This window comes from Chenopodium quinoa, unplaced genomic scaffold (genome assembly GCF_001683475.1).
Source record: "Chenopodium quinoa cultivar QQ74 unplaced genomic scaffold, ASM168347v1, whole genome shotgun sequence".
NCBI lineage: Eukaryota > Viridiplantae > Streptophyta > Magnoliopsida > Caryophyllales > Amaranthaceae > Chenopodium > Chenopodium quinoa.
The window spans coordinates 1,377,158-1,404,931 of record NW_018744080.1 but is presented as its reverse complement, the minus strand read 5'-3'; the positions used below and the strand labels follow the sequence as shown (position 1 = coordinate 1,404,931).

General features: G+C 33.3%; 1 pseudogene; it reads left to right on the top strand.

The window, feature by feature from the left end:
* Nucleotides 1-1,363: 1,363 nt before the first annotated feature.
* On the top strand, nucleotides 1,364-26,566 carry LOC110691427 (annotated as a pseudogene).
* The last annotated feature ends 1,208 nt before the right edge of the window (nucleotides 26,567-27,774 follow it).

Below are 27,774 nucleotides of genomic sequence, written 5' to 3'. Positions count from 1 at the left end.
AGCCCTACTCTGCTCAAATCAAATCTGCTCTGCTAGCATATGCTCAAAAGAAATCTGCCCTGCTCTGCTCTGCTCCATTTTCAAATAATAATTAATAGTAATAATAATAATTAATAATAACAATAATAATAATTAATATTCAATAATAATAATAATTAATATTGTATTGATGATAATAGTTTATTATTTTGAAAATTATAATAATTATTAATATTAAAAATAATTTTAATAATTATTAATACTATGTATTAATAATTATTAATATTTATTAATTATAATGATAATTAATAATAATAGTTATCATTATTAATATTTTATAATTCAAATATTAAGAATTAATATTTAATAATATTATTAATTAATAAAATCTAATAATTATAACAATTCTTTCAAAATAAATAAATAATAATAATAACAATTTCTTTTATAAACATTTGATATTAGAATCACAATGTGTAGAAACATTATATGTATGTGGGTATTGATTGTTAGTTCATTGAGTTGAATTATTTTTCAATCTTTCCATACAATTTAAGAATTTAAAAAAAAACGGAGGTTGTTTTCAAGTAGTACTTTGTATAGGAGGAGCAGCAGCAACAGTAGCAGTAGCAATAGTAGCAGCAGCAGTAGTAGCAATAGCAGTGGCAGTGGCAGTAATAATAATAATAATAACAACAACAACAATAGTATAGTATTAATAATAATGTTGAAATCTGCTCGGCTCTACTCTGCTCTGCTATCCTGAAATCTGCTCTACTCTGCTCTGCTGAAATTTAATCTGCTCTGCCCAGAAGCTCAATAGAACAGGACCTAACTAGCTCAGGGAGCATCAAGCCCGGATGTGCAGTGGCTCAAGAACTTTATTGTGTTACATGCTTGGTGATGTAATACATGGGAACTACAAGGTCTACAACTAATGTTATGACTATAGGCCCCGTTCTTTAGAGCTGCTCTGCTTTGGTCTGCTGTGTTGAGCCCTACTCTGCTATGCTCAAATCAAATATGCTCTTCTCAAAAGAAATATATCTGCTCTGCTTAATTTTCAAATAATAATTAATAATAACAATAGTAATAAAATAATAATAATAATAATAATAATAATAATAATAATAATAATAATAATAATAATAATAATAATAATAATTAATAATAGCAACAATAGTAAAATAATAATAACAACAATAACCACAACCACAACAGCAATAATACTAATAATAATAATAATAATAATAATAATAACCACAACAACAACAACACCACCACCAACAACACCAACAGCAACAGTAGTAGTAGTAGCAACAACAACAACAAATATTAATAATAGTATTAATAATAATATTGAAATCTGCTCTGCTCGACTCTGCTATCCTGAAATTTGCTATGCTCTGCTCTGCTAACCCTTGCTTTGCTCTGCTGACCCTTGCTTTGCTCTGCCCAGAAACTCGTTGTACTAACATTAACTTTATTATGTTATGAATTAATCTAGTCGCTCCTTTTAACCAAAAAAACAAAACTATGAAAAGCATACACGCACCATTCACTTTTATGTAAAATTTTCCAATTCATATGTGTCCTAAATAAAATAATTGAAGTAATTTGTACTCTCTTAAATGAAAGAAACAACGACACTACAATGACAGAACAAATTGTGAAATCTATGGATAGAATTCATTTCCTCTTTAATATAAATGATGACACTTGGTCCACTCCTTAGTCCTTGTTCATCACGTTTTTTATGTAAAACTTCTCAAGTACCACAAATAATAAGACCACAACAAAAAAAAAGCGAAAACCATAAAACCAACCAACCAACCAACCTTCATTTTCCACCAAAAAACTAAACTTTGGTGAGACAAAAATGGAAACATCTGAAGGCATAACACACCGAAAAGTTCATGTGAATGGCATAAATATGCATGTAGCTGAGAAAGGAGTTAAGGGGGCACCAATTGTACTCTTCATTCATGGCTTCCCTGAATTATGGTACTCTTGGAGGCACCAAATCTTGGCCCTCTCGACTCTTGGTTACCATGCCGTAGCCCCCGATATGAGGGGCTACGGCGACACAGACGCCCCAACGGATGCCTGTAGTTACACTTACGGGCACATTGTGGGTGACTTGGTGGCATTGATTGATTAGTTAGGGGTAGAGGAGGTTTTTGTGGTTGGCCATGATTGGGGCGCAATGATTGCTTGGTGGTTGTGCCTCTTTCGGCCAGATCGTGTGAAGGCGTTGGTGAACCTTAGCGTGGCTTTCTTTCCCCGGAATCCTAAAACCGAGCTAGTTGATGGGCTTCGTGCTGCCTATGGCGATGACTATTATGTTTCCCGCTTTCAGGTAATTTATTGAGTATCATTTAGGGTATTATTAGTTGGAGTAAGGATAAAATAGTCTTAACCTTTACTCAACAGGTTTTGTGTCTGGCTGGTCATATTATATGGTCGCTTGTAAATTAATAAAATAATTCTTATAACACTTACTGAGTAACCTCTATAATATGATTGAGTAATCTCTATAGCACTGATTAAGTAAAACCCGTAAAACTGACCGAGTAACCCTTGTAATACTAACGAAGTATCTCCTATAATGGCTAGTCACACGTTGTGGCTAGCCATATATTGAAATTTGTAACCTTATTTGGTATAAAAATAGGATAAGTAATAAAATTACTGTTAAATTTGGTTAGTAACAAAGTAACCTGAATTCAACACTTATTAATATATCCTTATTAATAAACTTTATCCTTCTTTTAGTTTTATATTTCTTTTTACTAATATGTCCTTATTAATAAACTTTGTCCTTCCTTTAGTTTTATACTAGATGTAAGCCCGTGCGATGCACGGTTTAGTAAATTATTTAATTTAATTTAAAATTTTGTATATTTATGAAGATCATTCATTAGATATATGAATAAAATTCCTATATCATAAGATAATTTTTAATTTTTAACACTAAAGTTATTTTTTGTTGTTTTATATATTTTACATGACGCTTGAATTTAAAATCCAAACCTTATTCACTAATTTTGCTTATGTGACAATTTAAATTTTTAATAATAAAAAAAGAATGACAGATCTCGTTTTTTTTGTTGATCAAAATAAGTTTTTTTTTCCTATGCGTTTATTTAATATACTCGTTCCGTTTAAAATGTTAGTCTCATTTATAATCGTTTAACTATTAAAAATTATGGGGGATTAGTCATATGAGATTTAATTTTATTCGTCTCGATAAATACGTTATTAAAATCAAACTTTTATAATATTTTCTAGGGAGAGATTAAAGATATTTGCGATAAAAAATTTGAATCCATATATGTAAAAAAGATAATTTTTTTTTTGAGAAGATAATCATTGGTTTTTAAAAATAATTTAAATTTTAATTATTCTCTATTCGTTGTTTTTAGCTATGTGTCAAAATTTTTAAATCTTATTCGTCACTTTTGCTTAGATGGCGAGTAAAGTTTTTAATTCTAAAATAAATTATTAATCTAATTTTTTATTGGACAAAAAATTACCTTTTCTTATGTGGCCCGCTGAATGCTCCCGAAAAAGGCCTACTTCATTTTTATACTAGATTAGTCCCGTGCGATGCACGGATTTCTTTGAAATATAGAATATATATTTTATGTATTCTTACGTATCAGAAAAATTATTGAGACATAAACATTAGTTGTAAATGCTATTTTTATGAAATCAATTTTGAAGAAGAACACACCGAATATGAAAATTTAAGCATGTACATAAAAGTTAGATTTTTAATGTACGATTTTAATTAAGAAAATAAAAATGATTTTAAACTTGTAATATATATATAAAGGAAAATAGAAAAAATATATACATCAAAGTATTTTATTCGATGAAGCATAAGGGAAAGTTGTATTAGATACCAATAGTCGTTGGTGATAGAAGAAAAATAAATAAATTAAAGAGTATAGATAAATTTAGAGGAGGAGAAATTAAATTTAAAATTTGAAACCAAAAAAAATATAATGACGTCAGATTTTTATTTAGGCGGGAAAATTTTTCTTATAAACCTGACACGTGGACAATATGCTGTCAGCGGTTGTTCCTTTAGTTTATTTATAGATAATTAGATTTCTTTTCATAAAGGGTAAATATGGTTTTACATTATAATCATTATCCCTTCCCCATTATACCATGTTAAGAATTTGAGGGATAAGGAGAGCTTTAATTCTTTATTTTACTATCCCTCTCAAAAATTAATTATGTGGTATAGAAATTATAATGATTCTTTCCCATATTCCTTGCCCCTCTCTTTTTATCTCCTAAACATACATGCTTTAAAGTTTCTTATTTCAATTGTGTAAGTTTTATATTACAGTGGATACAAATTTTGATGCTTTTAAGTTTCTTTACAAGTACTCTATTTGTTTTAGTGTTACATTAGAGTGGATACAAATTTTAATGAACCAATTTAGATCAATAATGAGGTTCGTTGGAGAATTAAGATGACCTTCCAATAGCTACAAATTGGAGCATTATTTACAACAACGTCAAATTTTGTAAAATACACAAATTAGGGTCTAAAAATATACAGATCTTTAACAAAAGACTTTATCCAATTTTTATTTTTTATTCTTTTAGGAAATTCATCCATTGTAATAGAGTAAGAACTTAGTCCGTATTAGAAAAGGTGACAAACAACTCGGACGGACCCGTCACGTGTGTTTCCTTTTTAAGTCTAAGGAGGTTACACTTTAAACTACTTCCTCCGTTATTTTTTACCTGACCCGCTTTGACATTTACACTATTTACCACCCCTCCTTTGACCGTGTTTTGTGAATAATATGTAAGGAAAAAATATTTATGTTGGATCATCTTGGATTCGTCTCAATAAGTACTATTATAATATATAACTTTTATATTTTTTAATTATGGAGAATTAAAGTTATTGACCGTTAAAGTTTTGTATTAGCAAGCGTGATAAAAGAAACATGTCAAGTAAAAAAGAACAGAGGAAGTATATGCTAATGAGGGAAGTGGCATCTATCTTAGCCTTATAAATTAAAGTGAACACACATTTCTTATTCCTTTAATCTGGGATATACATGCATGTTAATACTCACTTTTATTTTTACACTTGATTAGTGTGAACTAACAACACTTTCACTTACTGAAAATATTATAGTGCACCATGCGCATGGTGCATCCAAAAAGAATTTTAGGCATATTTTAAAGAACATGGAAAAAAAACATATTAGTGTTTGAAAAAGAACATGCATGCTAGTGTTCGAAAAAGAACATGTTTGTGTTTGACAAAGATTATACCTATATATGTTTGATAATATGTTCTTATGTACTTATGTTCTTTAACATATGTTGATAAAACATATTTTTTGGATTTCAATAATACAAAATATGTTCTTTTAATTTGGCTCGTATGTTCTTTGAATTTGACTCGATTTTTTTTTCTTTTTTTTTTTGAAAGATAATGCGTTGTTTAATGTATGTTCTTTAACTTATGTTCTTTTAACATATGTTGTTTCGGGAGTTTTACCTCTAGCCCACGTGTGAGCTGCATTAGAAAACTCCACCTCTAATAAGTCCATGCCTTCAATCCACTCATTGAACCGAGCCGATCTTCTATTAGTCTCACTACAAGAAGTGTTTTTTTCCGATGGGAATCGAGTGTCATTAAAATCCCCTGCCATAAGCCAAGGTTTGTCATGATCGAGTATGAGCAAAATTTTCTAGCTCATCCCATAATTCTTTCCTCTTAGCAGGGTTCGGGCTTGCATAAACTGTCGTGAAGTAGCATGGTGTAGCTCCATCACGTGAGATTTCCATGGTGATATGTGCTTATATATTGGGCTAACAGTGACAACATCTTTTTTAAGTACACCCAAATGCCACCACTAAACCTCACATCATCCGTTCTCACATGACCACCATAGCCAAAGATCGAAGCAATTTTAAGAGCATGTTCACCACCCATATGCGCTTCAACCAAAGTAAGGACATTAGGCTTGTTAATCCTAACCAAATCCTCAAGAGATCGAAGAGATAAAATTTCTACTACTCGCACCTTGAACGTTCCACACCATACAAGTAATTGGTAGAGAGTCCAGAGCTAAATTCGGGATTGTATCTTCCACATAAAAACGTATAGAAGGTAAAGAGGAAATATATGCATCAATAATGAATCTAAGCAAACGCTTAAACTCATTGGGAATCTTCATAGTAGCCACCAACTCCAGTGAGGTTGTAGTTGGTGGTAGCATTGATTCGAGTTGTACTTCCAGTACATAAATCAGGGGATTCAAAATTACCATGTATGGCTCCTCCATCGAGTGTCCTATACAAAGTATCTTGTTTGTAGGAACTTTGAGGGTGATCGGTGAAAGAGTTTGAGACATGAGTGATTGCTTCGTCTTGCACTTCTGCTTCTTGAATGATCACCTTGCTAGCCTTTAGAATGCTTGAATTTGCTTGAATATTTTCCTCTGTGTCGGTTGCTTTAGGGCATCGAAGGAATAAAATGGATTTTCCTTTCCTGCGTGGACTTCCTTATTATTTTTGTTAATGATAATAGTTTAATTATCATTAATTTCCTTTAGAGGCTCAGTGTTATTTTTGGAAGATAAAATCTTCTTTTTTTCCTGATAAACTATGGTAGGATTTTTTTTTTTTTTTAATTTTGAATGAGATTGACTTGAGGGAATATTATTTTCTCTAAAGATAGGAACAAATCCTTCATTAGGTAGAAGATCTTGCAATTTTTCTCCTAAATCAATCGTCTGGATAAAACTTCCATCTTTATCTTCAACCACATTTTCTGCCTCCTTATTTTTCTCCTTTTCATTCTCCAAAATTTCCTCATCCTAACCCTCCAACATGGCAAATCTTGACCCCAAACCCTTGTTTCCAGCTCCACCAAGATTAACATTATTTCATTCCAAAATTTGAACTCCACCCGAATTTGGTTTTGCTCCTCCAATTGGGCTTTTGTCTAGATTGGTGTTCTTTTTGGGAAATTCCCTGTTTCTCATGGTGAGAAACGAAATTTGTATCTCATGTGGGTGCTTTCGTGAATAAATCAACAATTTTTTCATTATTGTGGGCTCCACAGTTGAATAAAGTTGTTGGTTTATTTACGAAAATGCCATGTGAGAAACAAAATTTGTTTTTCACCATGAGAAAATGGGGCATCCTCGTTCTTTTTGCGGCCAGGCTTCTTCACCATCATCCATGAACCAAAGTCCTCAGTCTCTTCAGGCTTAGGATTATGATTATGCAAGGGATTTTATTGTGAATTGTCATAGCAGTACTTTGGTTCTCTTCATGATTCAGAGAACAATCATCTTTAGCATGTCCAAGCTTGCCACACTTAAAGCAAATCATACGAATTCCTTCATATTGAACTCTCCAAACTCTTCCTTATAAACCAAACTTGGAAAATAATGGCTTTAAGAGATCAATCTCCACACTAATTCTAGTAAATTAACCCCGTTTAGCTGGAGCAGTAGTTTTGTCAACCCTTAATAAACATTTTGCCAATTTTCGAACCAATTTTGTAAAGGAAGTTGATATCAAAATACTCCACTGGAAAGTTGGGTATATGAACCCAAGAAGTAAGGACCTTGATTGGTGCTTCATCAGGAATGAAATTAGGAATCCACTTTCTTATCGTGAGGTAATTATCGATCATCAAGTAACCATGGACCTTGAGTCAATACATAGTTGTAATCAGCTTTGTTTGTGAATCTTGCTATGTAGTAACTGCATCCAATATCAGTGAGGACTAATTCTCTCCTGATATTCCAATTTTTCTTCAGTCTTCTAATCAATCCCATGTAACCAATCTTACCACTAAACACCTTTATTATCAAAGAAGTTTTACATGGCTGTTGAAGCCTTGTTTTTCCTCATTTGATAACCTAATCACAGGACATCTTTCATCATTAGGAATTTCCTCAGAGATACTTTCATCATCTGACTCTATCTCCTCTTCATCCTCTATATCCATAATCTCCATTTGAGGACCTTTGGGGATAGAGGACTCACCCCTTAGCAAATCGCTAAACGAAATTGTACCTCCACTTTACCCTGCCATAGGCTGTTTTTCCCCCATGGTAGTATCCTTATCTGCTTGCTTCTCGACACCAGCATCAGCTATCTCCTCATCATCTTCAGCAGTAGCATTAAATATCAAATGGTTATTTTTTTTTAATTTTTTTTTTTTTGTTTCTTGTTTGATCGATCCAATTAGTCTATTTCCTCAAGGGAAGGAGCACCATTTTTCGCATTCTTAGTCGCACTTAGAGGGTTATTCGAGAGAGAGTTTTCCATTTTTAAATTAAAAAGTTGGTGCACTGTCGTGTAAGTACTAAGCATTAATAATGATGAAGATATGGTGAATAAATCAATAATTTTTTCATTATTGTGGGCTCCACAGTTGAATAAAGTTGTTGGTTTATTTACGAAAATGCCATGTGAGAAACAAAATTTGTTTTTCACCGTGAGAAATTGGGGCATCCTCGTTCTTTTTACGGTTTGGCTTCTTCACCATCATCCATGAACCAAAGTCCTCAGTCTCTTCAGGCTTAGGATTATGATTATGCAAGGGATTTTATTGTGAATTGTCATAGCAGTACTTTGGTTCTCTTCATGATTCAGAGAACAATCATCTTAAGCATGTCCAAGCTTTCTATCTCACAGTCGGATAGTCACAAAACCAACGGTTTATATTGGTTGTCGAAAGTATCCATTGGAAATTATGTTTAGGGATCGGACTAGTTTTTGAGGGATTCCAAAGAAAGGAAGTACCAACGGCTAACAGTGAGCTGCAAATCTCATGGGATAATTTAGGAATTTCACTATGTTAGAATACTTTTTGTAAATGTTTCAAAAAAAAAAAAAAAAAAAAAAAAAAAAAAAAAAAATTGTAAAAAGTTGTAGTACCATTACAGGTCACAATGATATATTTTAAAGACCAAGCAGTACATAATTACTTCTTTTATTTTTAAATACTTGATTCATTTTTCCATGTGTGGACTTTTAGGAGAAATTGGAGAAAATACTACCTTCGTTTCATATTATGTACAACATTTACTAAAAATAGATACTACACTTTATTTGTAACAAATGTTTTCTTTCCTTTTATTGGTTGTCATTTCTCTCTATCTCTCTGTTCATCACATGCTTTTTTATATTTCTCTCTCCATTTACCACTCACATACAAATTTTTTCTAGGAGTCTGTGTCGATGTTTTTGTTGCACATAATATGTAACAGAGGTAGTAATAAAATATGAAGGTAGTGGGGATGATGGAAGGATAAAAAATTGTAAAAAAACAAAAATATGTGAGAGAATTGGAGGAGAGAGAATATTAAATTTATAAAATATGATTTATAAAAGCTTTCTAAATAGGGTAATGGAGCAAATATTTTAAAACGACCACCAATGGAAAGTGGAGAAAGTATTTAAAGATGAAAGAACTAATTATTTTAAAACGACCGTGTAATTATTTTAAAACAACTGCAAATGAAAAGTGGAGTAAGTATTTAAGGTTTAAAATGGACGATAAAACCTTAACCGAACATTTTTTGATACGCAAATCGATGAAAATATTGAATTGAGTTGCAATTTACAATTTATAACAACTTTTGGGCTGCAATATGCAATTTTTTTTTTTTAAATGACTGCAATTTAAAAAATTTCTTTTATTTTAAGTGTCACTGGTAGGAAATTATTGCTCAATGGTATCAAATTAGTATTCAGTGGTAGACCTCAAATAAGTTGATTTTTTAGTAAGCAATTTTACTCTGTACTTTATTAATATTTATAATCTCTTTTAATAATCTTAATTTTCTAGTAGTTGTGTTAATTTGGTATTAGAGCCATACGGTTAAGATTAAAACAAGTTGCTAATTAAACTAATAATAAAGTAAAAGTAGATGATACTAGGCCGTCTACTAAATGTACAAAAACCTGATTTTAAACACTATTATTCACATTCATGAAAATACTATTAATTTTAGCCTAGTTCTTAATGATATAATAGATCAAATTGGTGAATTAAAAATAAAAGTTGATAGCATATATGCTTGTTATATTAATATTGAGAACAAGCTGTTAACAACAACGTACATATCATATTAATAAAAATTTAAGTGAGCTAAAAGGACAAGTTAAACAAATATAACTTGCTTTAACAAATGAAGTTTGACATCAGTCTAATAAATAAATATCACTTAATAAAGAAAAATTGTCCCTTATAAATAATATCAATACCCTTTTTAGAATTTATATAAAAATAAGAAGTTTATAGTATCACTCCCTAAAAGACCCACTAGTGAAAAGGAAAAGAACAAAGACGTTAAAGATGAGCCATCATCATCTTCAGGAGAAAATGCTTGAAGAATTACAAATCTTATTTGATAAGAAAGAAGACCCTGATAAACTAAATCAAATCATGAAAGTAATTTATGAAAAAGGGATTGCTTTTGATAATGAAATAGAAGAAAATAATTAAATGGGATTTAAGAAGTTAGATTATCTAGACCTTCTAACTATTGAAGTTATTCAACAAAAGATTGACAATAAATTAGGTAAAAGAATAATGGATAATAATGAGGATTTTTTTTACTATTACCACAAAAAAAAAAATCAAAAAAATTGTTTTTTACCACCAAAACTTCTATAACTTTTATTTTACCACCAAATAAAAAATTAAAAATTATTTTTTTTACCACCTGTCGTTAAAAACCTAACAAAAATTTTTAAATTTTTTTTATTTTCGTATCAAACACATGGTGTTTAGGGGTTTTAGGGGCATGTTGGTCCTTTGAGTCCAATTTGAGGTCAGAATTGACAAAAAAATGATCGAAAATGACTAATTTTGCGTGTTTAAAAATACCTTGATTTTCGTGAAACACGCAAAACGAGGCATTTCCGATCATTTTTTATTTTCAATTCTGACCTCAAATTGGTCCAACAGGGCCAAAATGCCCCCCTAAACCTATGAAGAACATGTTTTGCGCACGAAATTCGAAGACTTATTTTTAAACCGTTAGATTTAACGGTTATCTTGATGTTAGGTGATAAAAAACAATTTTTAGAATTTTTTGGTGGTAAAATAAAAGTTTTGGTGATAAAAAACAAGTTTTTGATTTTTTTTTTTTTTTTTTTTTTTTGTGGTAAAAGTCAAAATATCCTAATAATGACGTTGGCCTGGAGAAGAGATTATTAAAGATAATAATAATGTAAACAATGTTATCCAAAGATCTAGGTATTAAGGAGAAAGAAGTTGTACACGATCAAGATACGTATCAAGAAAGACTACCCGGTTTTGGGCCTGTTTTAATTTATTTTTATTACTTATCCATTTTTCACTTTACGTGATTATAAATATCTAGGTATTAAGGAGAAAGAAGTTGTACACGATCAAGATACGTACCAAGAAAGACTACTCTAGTATATACTCTCATTTATTTTTATTACTTATCCATTTTTCACTTTACGTGATTATAAATATCTCACTATATATTACTCTGTAATGTAAATTGTTCTCATTGTTAAATTATTGAAAAGGTACCAGGAGAAATTGAAAGTGAGATTTCTGAAGCAGGTGGAGCTGAAAAAATGTTGAGGAAATTTTTTTCATATCGCAACCCAGGGCCCTTGTTTTTGCCCAAAGGACAGGCTTTCAAAGATGTGCCCCCTTTTCCTTCTTTTGTGTCCAAAGAAGAAGCTACCTATTACGTTCACAAATTTACACAGACTGGATTCACTAGAGGATTAAATTATTATCGTGCTCTAAATTTGTATGTTCCTCTTTCTCACCCTCTTACATTAATTACCTTGGTAAGCTAAGTTTCGAGGACTATGATTACTAACTTTAACACATATTTTTTGAAGAAACTTCAACACATCTATACTAATATTTTATAACTCGAAAATTTATCAGAAATCTAGAAACCATGTGTCCTTTATTGTTTTTTTAGGGCTTGTTTGGCATCATTTTTGGTTTTCAGTTTTCTGTTTTTTTTTTAAAACCAAAAACAGGAAACAAGAAAAAGGTGTTTTCATTTTTCTGTTGTCAGTTTTCAAAATTATCATGATTATAATAAGTTTATATAATTTTTTATTCATTATGGGATATATATCATATACTTTTTTTTTTAAAAAAAAAAAAGCAGCAAAACACAGCAATGCCAAACGAACCCTTGAGTTTTTGTTTAAATGTTAAAAAAATTGAGCAATGATAGTGTGCCACGTTTAACAGGTAACCTTTTAAATAGGTCACCAACCGGTCATGTTCTATTTTTGACAGATGTGTATCAAAGGTCATTTCATTTTGGAATGATTCAATGGTCGTTTTATTCTTGGAATATCGCTGAAATTTTGTGTTATTTCTGGTGTGGCATATTATTTGTTTTTTTGAAACCAAACGCTTCTTCATTTTGTTCACTGTACATTGGGTCTCTTGGTTCCTTTAAATACAATATAAACCATTTCCCCAAAAAAATCACTTTAAACCATTATGTTAAATATTTTCCCTCTCTCGCAATTCTCCTCTTTGTTCTTCATTCTCTCTATGATTCTCCTCTTTATACAACTTTGAGAAAAATCGTGGTATTTGAATTTTTAATGGAGCACTCGTAGGTAAAAAATTTCAACTTTGTTTACAATTCATCTTTTAATTTGACTTTCAACATACAATATTTTACGTTGTATAAAGAGGAGAATTATAAGAACTCCCTTCTAGTTTAAATTTATAATGGTAGTTTTTCGTCAAATTTGTTTCCGAAAATTCTTTTTGATTTTTTTTTGTTATTGTGAATTATGCAATTGTTTATTTTAAAACAAATCGTGCTTTAGAAATTTATCTAGCGTTTTTTATAGATATTTTCAATTTTATAGATTTTTTTTTTTATCAACAGTTTACAATTTTTTCTATAATGCCATTTCATTTCATTTTTTTTATTTATAAATCTTGGCAATTATTTTACATTTTATACTAGATTAATACTCATGCGATGCACGATTTAATTAGAATTAAAAAAAAATCAATAAGAGAGTGTAAAATAATTAACCACAAAATGAGGGTTTTTGAAAAGAGAAAAGTCATTAATATGTTTTTGATTAATTGATGTTCACACTTTTATTTATTTTTAAGAATTAGTTTTTTCGATCTTGAATTTTGAAAGACGAAAATAGGAAAAAAAAAATGATGATGTCATAAGCAAATTGGAGGGAAATTTTTTAATGATAAAATGACATGTGTACACAGCTGATGTAAGCGGTTTTTTCTTTAGTTATAGTTATAGATAGTTGAACTTTGCTTGTGGTTTTTTTTTTGGAGTTTTTAATCTATTTTTGTTTGCATCCCAAAAAAAAATGTTTTTACTAAATTTTGAATTAGATCCACTAAAATATATTTTTGGTTTTGGATAATATTTAGTTTACATTTTAAAAATGATTTTTTTTTTCATTTATAGTTTTTTTAAATGTTCGTTTGATTTTTTAAAACACTAGATCTTATCCTAACTTTTATTTATAATTTGATAAATTTCGTGACTTAGCTTTATTTTTTTATTTTTTATTTTTTTTTTCTTTGTCAAAAAAAAAATTGTATATTTTTTTTCACAGCTTTTTCTTTTTGAATCAACATAACACAACTTTTTAATTAAGAATAATGCAATTAATTTTAAGTGGTATTTTATTTTACAACTACATTGCAATTTATGTTTACATATAATTAGATTTAAATTATACTTAAGAGAAATCGAAATGTACAACGTAACAATTCATGAATAAAAAAATATTAAAATGTTTAACCAACAAGTATAACCCGTGCAGTGCATGTGCCAATTACTAGTTTTAGTTTAATTTGCAGAAAACTAGGTAAATTTGACTTTAATGAATTGAAAATTTTGAACTAATGTAATGTGAACTTTTTATTTTTTATATATCTTAACTAGATTAGACTCGTGCATTGCACACTTTAATTATTTTTTATTATTATGCATAAAATAAAGTTTTATCATTTGTGTATAAAAGAGTGGTAATTTTATTTTTTTTTTGTTAGAAAAATGTATAGTGTAGGTTAAAAAAATAAAATAAATGATGACATCACACATAGAAAATGGAGAGAAAATTTTTATCCTTAGACTGACATGTAGGATAATTTAAGGATTGATGATGTCAACAATATTTTGTTTTAGTAATAGTTAATAGATTATTCAAGAGTAAAATAAATAAAAAATAATTTTTTAACCCAATCTTAATCTTTTTTTTTTTTTTTTGTCATAGATTATTTCTTGAACTTAAATTTTTGTCAATTGCCTTTAGAACTACTTGTAAGCATATTAGATATTTCTCGAGTCATGCCAGGTTTATAAAATAAAGCGTAATTAAAAATAATATCTTATAAAACTAAGGTTAATTGAAATTCAAAAATAAAAATGTCTAGAAATATGTGCATAAAACTAAATAATTAAATTATAAAGTTGCAAATTAATAATTATGTAAAAATCTATGGGAAATTCTCAATGGTGCTCATTAATATTTTTTCTTCTCCTCAATAGTAAACACTAAAATATCCAATTATCTTCGGTAATCTATAATTTTTAAAACTAATTTATTGGTAACACAAGTTTAGAATTTTCGAAAATTTAACCATGGTTAATGTTTTAAAAGGGAGAGAAAAGAAAAATGCCCAAAATACCCATATTTAAAAAAACCACCCAGTTCTTCCCTCTTCGCTCTTCCCCCAACCCAGCCCCTGCCTACCCACCACCCTGAAGCCGGCGCCGATGGGAGTTGCTGGTGTATTGGGCGCCACCCTACTATGCCTCGTCCTAGCCAAAGAGGTTGATTGAGTATGATCCCACCGGTCATTTCCCCTCTTTCTTTCACGGCGCCGCCACCTCTTCACCACCATGACCACCACCCATAAAACCCTAACAAACCTTGAATTGAGGCGAATTGAACCTAGAAACATAGCATTCGAAGGATTTATCCCCCAGATTTTATCATCGTGGTTCATGGGTGGCGGCGGAGTGTCGGTTCAATGTGACGCCGACACTGGGGGGTGGCTGGGATGGGATGGGAATCAGGGGAAGGAGATTAGAGGGAATCGGGGAAAGAGATTAAAGAGAATCGGAGGAAGGAGATTAGTGGCTAATTTTAGCGTGCCACTACCACGGAGAAGGCCGTCGGCACCAAGGGAAAGGAGGGAGAGGGTCGCTAGCCGCCGGGGGAGGGGGCTGGCAGTGGGTTGGGGTTGGGATGGCTGGGTTTTTTTTTTTTTTATATATAGTAAGGTGACATGCTAAAGTCGTATCACCTAATCAAAAGTAATTCCTAAATCCTCTAACTAATGTAGATAGGGAAGTAGGGTCGAATCCACAGGGAAACTGGTCTTTCTATTCCTAATTAATTAAAGCAATCTAAATTATTAGGTAACCAATTTGTTATTATAAAAAGAGTAAAAGTGGGAAGGAATAAAAGTAGGAAGAAAATCAAAGGATAAAAGACCTAGGGCATAGGTTCACCAATAAATAATATTCCAGGGTAAAACATAACAATCAATCATCAATGCATCAATTAATCAGATCATAAAGGGCTCTCGCTACTTATTACAATCACATAATTAATTTACCGGTATTAAATCTCATCTCTCAAATCTCGACTTAACCATTTATAAATTAACCTGCCTATTGATACTAGACCTAAACATCAATTCTCATCTCTCAAATCTCGAATCAATATTATCAAACTCATGCGGCCTAATCTAGTCACGGAGCATTAAATCAATTAATAGGAAATTAGTCCAGCATTGATAATCAACAACAATAAATTACCCCCTTCATATTATTTATGGATCCCCGCAAACCCTAGAAATAAAACTATTCAAACATAATTAAATATAAACTAAACAAAACAATTAAAGGAGACATGAGGAAAGAAATAAAGTAAATAACTGAGATTAAAGTAGAAGAAATCGTTATCAAAGTAATCAGAATTAAGGAGTTGAATTAAGAACAAAGTTGTAGAGAGAGAAAACTAATCTAAAGCTAAGTAGAGATAGAAAGTCTAAGAGAAGAAGTCCTAAGCAAAAGCATTAAAATCGTACTTCAACAATAATCTCAAATTACTCCTAATTAGAAACTAAGAAATCACCGAAGACGTATCCCCAGAAACACGCGCCCGATCGGGCCCGCCTTTTTCTTCGCACACCTTTCTGAACAGCCGCGCCTGATCCAGCCAATGCTCACCCGATCGGACCTGGCTTCTCCTTGAAGCTTGGAACTTCGATTGGGCTTTCTTCTTAGCCCAATCCGGATATCCACCTAGGGTCTTGAATACTCGGTCCAACGCTCGTATTCCACAAGTCGAGCCCTTAATCACCGGCTTGATGACTCTAACCGACCTTGGGCTTCAAATACGGTCGTGCTCCTCCAATGTCCGTAGTTGCTACATGAAAACCCGGGAAAATGCTCCAAAAGTGCAATTTCCTACAAAACTCAACCAAAACTCCGAAAACACTAGAAAACACCAATTAGTAATAATAGTGGCTCTGTAATAATAGTGGCTCTAAAGAGCCAAAAACACTACTAATTATGACCAAGGGACAGGGATAAAATACTATATAAATTAGACAGATCCAACTTCCCCAAGCCAAACCTTTGCTTGTCCCTAAGAAAAGAGCTCATCAATAAACATATAAAACATGCCTCACCCCATGGAATTAAAATCAAGCACAAACCATTCAAGGCAAAGCTAATAAACATGCTTCAATGGCAATCAATCTCATTCATCAAATCACTCTTCCTCCCCAACAATTGTCAAGTAGAGAAAACCACATGAGCATATAGAATTCAAGACTAGTGCTCACACACTCAACTCTCATTTATGTGGCGAGTAAAAGATGTACTCGATCGCTCTCCATCTCAACCCCTTTTATGTGAACAATGCCCTCCCAACTCACACTCTCGTGTGTTTAAAAGATATACACTCAACCTACTAGTCGACTCGAAATATGTCAAATCATAACTTGCATTGATAAACAACACTTTCACATTCATATAACTCTATGCACAACGATCGGAAGGTCTTTAAAGCTTGTAATGTAAGGCTAGGGTAAAGGGTAGGAAACATTTAGGAAAATGTGGGAGAAAATCCATGTTTAAGGGAGCCATATCCTAACAAAACCCAAGGTCAAAAACAAACAATGACCAAATCATCTCCATTCATAACTTAACTCCACAAAAGTTCACCAAACAATCCCATACATAACAACAATCCCAACACTTACACATTCACTCACAAAAATATGATAATAAAGAATAACAGTGAAATAAAACAAACTTTGAACTCATTCTTTTTTTTTCAAACTTGAACTTCTTTTTTTTTTTTTTTTGAATTCTTTTCTTTTCTTTTTTCTTGAGCACCCTTCACATAGAACATTTGGATACTTGAAACAATTTTTTTTTTCTTTTGCTCTTTTATTTTTCTTTTTATCTCACATTGCAAAAAAAAATTCATTCTTGAACAACAAACCATCAACAATTTTTCCAACCACAAAATCAAAAGAACAAACACTATTCTTTTATCCCCACATTGTGCAAATAATGTGCACAGTACAACTCCCTCACCTCACTAACTAAAAGCTCCCCCAAGCCAAGCTTGGGACTAGTAACCAATGGGGCTAAATAGGCTTGTAATGTGGTTAATAATCAATAAAAGGGCACAAGAAATAACATGGGTAGCAAGAAGGGAACAAATGTATCTAAAATCATCTGAAGGCTACCTAAAAGAATGAACGCCTTCGTCCTCCACAATGTGCATGATATTGAGCCATACAAACATTACTCATAGTTGCAAACCAATACTCAAATTTATTGACATACCAGGAACTATGACACAATTCCTAACCAAATCAACTATTCAAGCACTTAATTCACAAGTAGTTGGGCAAAATTGACACATGTTTAGGCATCCGAACAATCAAACTTCAAATCATGATCAACAAAGTCACAATGCTCATTATCATATACCAAGAATCAAAACAATATTTTTCAAGTATGGGGCACAGGGAAGCATGATTTACAATTCATTGGAACGTATTTTTGGATTTTTTTATTTTTCAATTTTTTTTGTATTTTTCATATAGGAAAGCAATAAAAACTACACTAGAAAGCAATAAAATCTATACTAGAAAGCAATAACTAGAGAAAAGAGAGAGAGAGTTACCATATGTACAAGATCATCTCCCCCCAAGTCAAATCAAGCAATGCCCTCATTGACTTGGGGTGTAGCTAGGAGTAGCTACTCTTCATCATCATCCTCATCCATCCTCGAGTAGCCACCTCCATGGCTAGAGCCGGCACCTCCATGGCTCGTACCAACGCCACCATAACCAGAACCACCTGCAAAGTTGTTCCACATTCCCCCTAATCCCGCTAAAAGGACCATCGGCCCTATAACCATGAACCGAAGAATAGTCCACATAACTACCATAGGCACCGGGGGTCGAATACCCTCCTTGGGGGTATTGAAACCAGTCGGGAACAAGAGCCTCGGGGGGATAGCCCCTTGGTGTGCATAGTCATCGTACATGGGGTATAAACCCCTCCCTAGGTTTCTCTCCACATACCCAACCATTCGATCTAGACAACTTACTCTAGTGTCCAGGTTTTGCACTAAACCCTCTACTCTTCCCTGTCCCCTCTTAATCCTATCGAGTTGGCTCCTAAAAGCCGAAAATTCATATGGGGCATGAGGGTATATGTTATAATCAACAAAAGAGGTAGGGATATCATGTGTGTAGGGTTGGGGTGGTGGTTGGAATTGAGGTTGTGGGTGGGGTGGTGTATGGTGAGCCGCTTGAGCCTCCCCTTGACCATCTAACTCGAATGTGTAGGAAGGCTTACCCTTCTCAAATTTAGTCAAGGTGGGGTTGGGTAGCTTAAAGGCTTGGTCTCTCCTACCCGACTCTCGGTGGATTATCTACCATGTCTCACCACCCATGGGTTGGATCCAATTAAGGCCTCCTAGGTAAGTAAGGTCCATAAGAGTAGAACCCTCTACTTTCCTATGGCCGGTCGGAGTGAAACCTAGATGTTTGACCGCAATATGGGTGACCAACCCACCAAAATAGATAGGTGCCCTAGACCTACCCCGTTCGGCCGCATTGGCCGCCCTTTGGAAGTGTTGGGCTATCCTATGCGGGATGTTCAATATTTTGGCGCTAGGGATCTCATAGGAGGCTAAAAACTATAGCTCATCCCTCCTTACATTAGCCGTAACATGCCTCCCAAAAATGGTGAGGCTAACAAACTGTTGCCAAAATTTTGGCACGGGATGTTGAATCCAAGTTCCCTTGGCATCTTGGAGGTTAGTTAAACCCTCCCCTGTGAGTTTTTTATAGACCACGGCAATATGGTCTTGGGAAGGTTCAATGAGTTTATCCGATTTTAGCTCAAACAATTTACCAAATTCTTTCAAAGTCATTCGCACATCATTGTTAAGCAATCGGAATTGAACATGAGTAATCAAAGCATTAGTTTTAATCACATTAAAACTAGAAATAAATTCCAAAGTCAAATAATCATAAGTGTCATAGTGCATTTGAAAAAAGCCACTCATTCCAATACCCTTGAACAATTTTTCTACCGGTTTATCAATTCCTATTCTAGACAATGTAGGATGAAGTACAAAGCGAGTAGAAATTACCTGCCTTTGAATGAGTTTAAGCATCCTAGCCCGTTGTTCGGTTGAGTTGATCACCACCTCGCTCCACCCCGGAATTTGGAGTTTCGGGTTAACCATTGGTGGTTGTTGTCTTGAACTTTCACCCCTTTGTTGCCTAGATCTCTTGGAAGCCATTGAAGTAGGAATTTGAAGCTTTCTCTCTCTTAGGGTTTTCACAAATATTGAGAGAAAGTGGGAAAATTGTATGGAGAATGTAGAGGAAGGTGAGAGGATGAAGATTATGTGAAAATTTATAGGTTTTGATGGGAGAATTTGAGGGGATCTTGAAGAGAAAGTGAGTTTGAAGGTATGAAAATGGAGTTTAGAGAGAGAAAGAGTGAATGAAGAAGATGAAATAAGGAAGAAAAGAATAGAAGGGAGGAGAAAAAGAAGTTAAGTAAGTCGGCCTAATTTAGGCGCGCCCGATCGGGAAAATTACTTGATTCTCAAAGCTGCAATTACGCGCCCGATCGGGCGACCTCCGCCCAATATATCTTTTAGCTTCACTCGATTTCTCCAAAAATGCGCCCGATCGGGCGAATTTCCTTCAAATTTCTTATCTCACTTGCGCGCCTGATCGTGCAAGCCTTGCCCGATCGGGCGAGTTAAACCTCCAAAATTTCTTCACTTGCGCGCCCGATCGGGGCTCCTTGCTCGATCGGGCGAATTTTTGCTCGATTTCTTGCTTTACTTGCACACTCGATCGGGCGAGCTTCGCCCGATCGGGCCCGTGCCCAGCTCGGAGTACACAAATTCTTCTACTTTTTCTCTTTAAATCTCCTTACTTGTTGATTCAATACTTGTACAAAAACACTTTGAAAAGGTAAAATTGCACTCTCCTCACCTCTCTAAAAAAAATTAAAAAAAAATAAAATAAAGGAACGCAAAAACTAGTCTATAAAGCAAGAAATACATGTTGCCTACCTCCTGCAAAGCGCTGGTTTATCTAGGTCCCGCACGACCTTCTTACCAAGTTTAAAAATTAGGACCCATGGCCTACTGCTTGGTCGGGTGGTTTCTCACCCTGTCGAGCGGTGTTTACACCACGACGCGGCTTCCTGACATGCCCTGTGGGACGCCAATTCACCTTATCTCGTGGATCCTCCTTGACTTGAACTGGGGGTTCTTTAATACACACTTGAGACCCCTTTTCAACCGATGGTTGCTTCAAATTATCACTAGATTGAGCAATTGCAACTCGACCTGGTGGGACACTTATTGTAAGCTTAATTTCCACAACATCCTTGTTTATTTCCACCTTCAATTCTCATCTTTAAAGCCAAGGCCGACAGTGTAGAGGGTTCTTTCTATTGCATCAACTTCCTTTTGCCATTTGTCTATTTCATCCGTAGAAGATGCAACACAAGGTACCGCCTCCAAGGGATCTTTTACAAGAGCTTGGGGCTTGTTAGAACAATTATGAACCACATTAACACTAAACACTTCTCCTCTGTCAGGGGGCTTTTAGGGGTATTATTTAGATTGAAAGTAATTTTATCGTCCCCTACTGATAGTGTCAATTTGCCACATTTCACATATATAATTGCTCCTATAGTGTTAAGGAATAGTCTACCCAAAATAATTGGGGTTTGCATATCCTCAGCCATATCAAGAACAACAAAATCAACAGGTATATAAAATTTACCTACTCTAACAAGAACATCTTCTAAAACACCTAAGGGGTATTTAAAAGAACGGTCGGCCATTTGTAGAGCAATATTAGTAGCTTTTAATTTACCCATATTTAACTTGAAACACACAGACAATGGCATGACACTAACGCTAGCACCCAAATCACATAATGCATTATCAATCATTAGATTGCCAATATGACAAGGGATAGAAAAACTACCCGGATCTTTCAGTTTAGGTGGAGATTTATTTTGAAGTACGACGCTACATTCTGCAGTAAAAGCGGCTGTCTCTACCTCACTAATAGACCTCTTTCTAGTCAATATTTCCTTCATGAATTATGCATATGCAGGAATTGGTGTAATTAATTCAGTGAAGGGAACTGTTACCTGCAAATCTTTAACCATCTCCAGAAACTTACCAAACTGCTTATACAAATTTGTTTTCAAGTGACAATTGGGGAATGGAAGTATGATAACTGGCTTTGGAGAATTACTGCTCTTATCTGGAGCTTCTACCTTCCCTGGAGTCGTACCCTGCAATGTATTATCAGAAATATTAGTACTACTCTTTAGCCCTGCAGGGCTGTTAGCTACATTGTCAGGTTTAATGGAATCAAGATTAGCATTATTCATTATAACAGGCTCATCATCTCTGGGCATAGGGGGGCCCTTCACAATGTGAACCACTCCTTAGAGTAATTGCAAAAGCTTAATCCGTAGGCCTGGTTGGCTGTGCTGGCAGGGCTCCCTATTGACGGGCTTGTAGAGTAGTAGAAATCTGCGCAATTTGATTATCTACAATTTTATTATGTGCTATGGTCGAATCAATTTGGACATCTCTACTTTCCATGTGCTTCTGCATACTAGCCAACATCGCTCTAATTTCTGCCAAAGCAGGGTCGGAAGATGAGGAGGGTTATTGTGGTTGGTTATTCTAGCCGGTATTGGGGTGGTAATATTTTTGTTGTTGTTGTTGTGGCGCCTGTGATTCTTGTGGAGGTGGCGGATTTTGGACATTGGTGCTCCGATAGGAAAGATTGGATGATTCCGGAACCCAGGATTGTAGGTGTTAGAGTATGGGTTATTCTGCCTATAAGCTTGAAAGGAATTAACTTGCTCCACGGAACTCCTGCAATCTTGCTCCCAATGACCTACAATTCCACAATTTTCACAGAAAGCCTCATTAGCATTATTATTAATTGCAGAAACATTAGCTACATTTAAAGTACTAAGAATGTCTAATTTTTGGCAAATAGAGGTTAATTAAGCTTGTAAAAAGGATATAGAGTCGACACTATGTTTCCCTTTGTTAGCAAAGCCTCTAGGGTTCCCATATTGGGAATTATGAATTGCCATATCTTTAATAACTTAACGTGCATCATCAACATTAAGGATCATAAACCTCCCACTAGCTGCAGAGTCAATTATTATTCTAGATGAATTTCCAATCCCATTGTAAAAGGCTTGGATCAACTGCCATTGTGCCAGATTATGGTGGGGGCATTCTCTCTTTAGATCCTCGAACCTCTCCCAAGCCTCATATAAAGTTTAATCCGCCTCTTGGACAAAGTGGTGAATAGCACTCCTTAGTACAGATGTTCTCTCTACAGGATAATATTTATTATAAAAATTTAAAACAAGAGTCTCCCAGTCAGTTATACCAAGTGCAGTTCTATTTAATCCATTAAACCATAATTTGGCTTTTTCACATAAAGAGAAAGGAAAGAGAATCTCCCTGATTTGGTCCTGTGTGACCCCAACTTGCCTGATGGTATTACAATATTGACAGTAGTCTTCTATATGAAGATTTGGGTCTTCACCCTTAGCTCCATTGAATTGCTTCCTTTCTATCATCGTGATAAATTGAGTTTAATCTCGAATTGTACCCCATCAAGAGCTGGAGTGGGAGTAAGGTGTGGAAATTCTGTAAGCTTTGGTTGCGAATAATCACTGAGCTTCTTAGGTACCGCCATCTCTGATTCTGGATCTGAAGATACCTCTGAATCTCTAGAATCGGTTGGAGGGTCTCGATGATTATTTTTATCACCAGAACCCGCTTGGATTTACCTGTAATGATTCTTTGGTCTATGGAAGGATCGTTCGATCTCAGGATCGAATGGGATATCACCTGATCTAGAACACCTGGCATAAACAAAGAACTAGAAAGCAAATATGAGACTTGCCTCAAAGAACTAACGGTCTCTGAGACAAGAAGAAATAACCTAGACTGCAGAAAACAATTAGAAATAAAAATAAAACCGTTTCCCTGGCAAAGGCGCCAAATTTTGATAGGCTAAAGTTGTATCACCCAATCAAAAGTAATTCCTAAATCCTCTAGTTAATGCAGATAGGGAAGTAGGGTTAAATCCACAGGGAAACTGGTCTTTCTATTCCTAATTAATTAAAGCAATCTAAATTATTAGGTAACCAATTTGTTATTATAAAAAGAGTAAAAGTGGGAAGGAATAAAAGTAGGAAGAAAATCAAAGGATAAAAGACCTAGGGCATAGGTTCACCAATAAATAATATTCCAGGGTAAAACATAGAAATCAATCATTAATCCATCAATTAATCAGATCATAAAGGGCTCTCGCTACTTATTACAATCACAGAATTAATCTACCGGTATTAAATCTCATCTCTCGAATCTCGACTTAACCATTTATAAATTAACCTGTCTATTGAAACTAGACCTAAACATCAATTCTCCGCTCTCGAATCTCGAATCAATATTGTCAAACTCATGCATAAAAGATCGGACCTAATCTAGTCACATAGCATTAAATCAATCAATAGGAAATTAGTCCAGCATTGACAATCAACAACAATAAATTACCCCCTCATATTATTTATGGATCCCCGCAAACCCTAGAAATAAAACTACTCAGACAAAATTAAATATAAACTAAACAAATCAATTAAAGGAGACATGACGAAAGAAATAAAGTAAATAACTGAGATTAAAATAGAAGAAATCGTTACCAAAGTAATCAGAATTAAGGAGTTAAATTAAGAACAAAGTTGTAGAGAAAGAAAACTAATCTAAAGCTAAGTAGAGAGAGAAAGTCTAAGAGAAGAAGTCCTAAGCAAAAGAATTAAAATCGTGCTTAAACAATAATCTCAAATTACTCCTAATTAGAAACTAAGAAATCGCCGAAGATGTCTCCCTAGAAACACGCGCCCAATCGGGCGAAGGGCTGCCCGATCGAGCCCGCCTTTTTCTTCGCACACCCTTCTGAACAGCCGCGCCCGATCAAGCCAATGCTCACCCGATCGGGCCCGGCTTCTCCTTGAAGCTTGGAACTTCGATTGGGCTTTCTTCTTAGCCCAATTCGGATATCCACCTAGGGTCTTGAATACTCGGTCCAACGCTCGTATTCCCCAAGTCGAGCCCTTAATCACCGGCTTGATGACTTTAACCGGCCTTGGGCTTCAAAAATGGTCGTGTTCTTCAATGTCCGTAGTTGCTACATGAAAACCCGGGAAAATGCTCCAAAAGTGCAATTTCCTACAAAACTCAACCAAAACTACAAAAACACTAGAAAACACTAATTAGTAATAAAAGTGGCTCTAAAGAGCCAAAAACACTACTAATTATGACCAAGCGACGGGAATAAAATACTATATAAATTAGACACATCATAAGATTATATTAATCATTATGCCTTTAGTTAACTAATTGCATATTTATATCATTAATGTCATCATTGAATTAGAAACGGTAATTACTGAGTACCAAAGATAATTTCATAAAACTTTGTTCACCATGGAGAATTTTCTAAAATTGGAGAGTACGAAAGAGAGTTTCCAAAATCTAAAAAAGAAAAAAAAAAGTAAAGTTTAGGAGGGATATGGCCTACCTAAAAAAAGGATATTTGCATTTTATATACTCCGTTATAGTATAAGTATATAGATTTCTTTACTCGTACACATTTTCTTACTTTATTTGCATTTTATATACACCCACCCATTTTTTTTACAATCTTTTACTCCCTCAGTTCCAATATAATTGATACAGGAAAATTTGATATACATGTCAATGCACTAGTTTGACCTTAGTTATATATGATTAAATATTACTCCCTCTATTTCATAATAATCGCAACACTATGGCTGACAGCCTGACACACATACCAATTCACAACTTTGACTATTAATATTTGTGATTACATTTTATTAAAAAATTATAAAACTTTAATATAAAGAAAATATGCATAAAGACTAATTCAAAAATAGTTTGCATAGCAACATATTTTTTTTTTATATACTTCATATATTAGTAAAAAGTATAGTCAAAGTAAGCTTATGAATGGTGTAAAAGTCAAAGTGTTGAGATTATTACGAAACGGAGAGAGTAGTAAATATATATAAAAAAATTTGATATTATAAAACTTTATATTATAACCTATTTAACTATCATATATTTCATGATAAATTTTATATTTAGTACATTAATAAAAAAAAAAAACGATGCTCCAAATTTGTGTATGAACAATGAAAAAAAGTTAAATGTGTCAATTATTTAGGTGAAAGTACTTGTGAAATAATTTAATATAAAGATATTATTTAACGAAAAAAAGTTAAACGTTTAACTTATTGCATCGGCTAGGGATGATAATATAATATTCACATCCATCATAATATTTTTCTTTTTTGTTCCAGAAACTGGGAACTCACAGCAGCATGGACAGGAGCAAAGGTGAAAGTACCTGTGAAATTTATTGTAGGTGACTTGGACCTAACATACTATATGCCTGGTGTAAGGGAATACATTCATCAAGGGGGAATGAAAAAGGATGTACCACTCTTAGAGGATGTGGTCATACTTGAACAAGTAGGTCATTTCATACAGCAAGAGAAGCCTGATGTTATTTCCAATCACATTTATAATTTCATCAAAAGATTCTAATTAAGGCTAATGTAACCTACCATGACAATAAGGCCTCTTTTCCAATATTATCGTCCCTAAGCGATACAATGATTTATATTTAAGGTTTTGTAAATTAAGGGTTGCACTTATTTCGATTCTAAACTTTATATTTTAAATTTATTGTTATGGCATTTTGATATTTCAAGAATGTATAGATATAATAAGATAAAGCTTGTGTAATATATATTGAGGTAAATTGTGAAGTTTGAACCAAATCTGGTTCACAAAACTCCACACTAACTTGAATTCGGACCAAGGGTATATTATCATAATTTGGCAATTTTTCAGGTCATTGATGTCATTTATGTAACCCAATAATTTATACTTAGGCCTCGTTCACTTCATCTTATTTTTGCTAAACTGAAATTAATTTTACTGAACTAGAATTAGTTTTACTAAGCTAAAATTATTTTTACTGATTCCCTATTGTATTTCTTCTACAGTTACAGATTTTTTTTGAACGAAAAATATTTTTATGAATTGAAATTTATTTTACTAAACTAAACTTATTTTTACTGAACTAACTTATTTTTACCGAAATGAAATTATTTTTATTGAATATTATTTTTTTAAGGTGAACTAAACAAGGTCTTAATTGATGTTGTGGAGCGCACTCGCATTAATAAGTCGTGCATACTAATTTTTGCTCCAAGTCTATAGGTGGTGCTACTAAGGCTTGTTTAATTTGCCTATTTCTATTTTATTTTTGTGAAGTTGAAAATGAAATTAGTACTCAATTAAGAGGAGAGGGGGTTGTGTTGAACTAAGAGAACAACTTCTTGTAAAAGAAATTCGAGCAAGGGGAACAATAGATCCTGGCTCCACAAAATGCAACTAAACAATAAAACGATGACAAGCAACAAAAGAACATATAGATTTATAAAGGTTTCACTCAACTCCATTAACTCTACGTTCTCCCTACCTTGCTTGACTTCAAATTTGAAGGGATTATATCATCTTTATAAAAATTTAGTACTCCATCCTTATTTTAATAAGCGTTATACTTTGACTGACACATAATTTATGGTCATTAGTTGACTTAAATAAAATAAGAGGTAAGTGGGGTAGTTGGGAGTATTAAAAAATAGTATAAAGAAAATAGTAAGGTTAATAGTTTATTAAAAATTAATGATGTGAAAAAAAAAAAAGTAGTGGGTTTGGAGACCATGAAAGAAAAAAATATATATATAATATTAAAATGTTGTAAAAATACGGTGGAAATATTAAATATAAATACACAAATACTTCGAGATTTTCACTATTCATATAATGGTTTTGTCTTGGTTATACAAATTGTTGTTGTATAGTACTCCATCCGTTTCAGAATGATGTTCCTGTTTACGTAAATCGATGCAAATTTTTATATATTTGACCGCAAATATCTTTAAACTCAAACTAGCAAAAGTTATATATAAAATAAAGTTAAATATTAATAATGCACTCACCAAAACGAATCAAAGCATATCCCACATGCCTATACTTATTTTT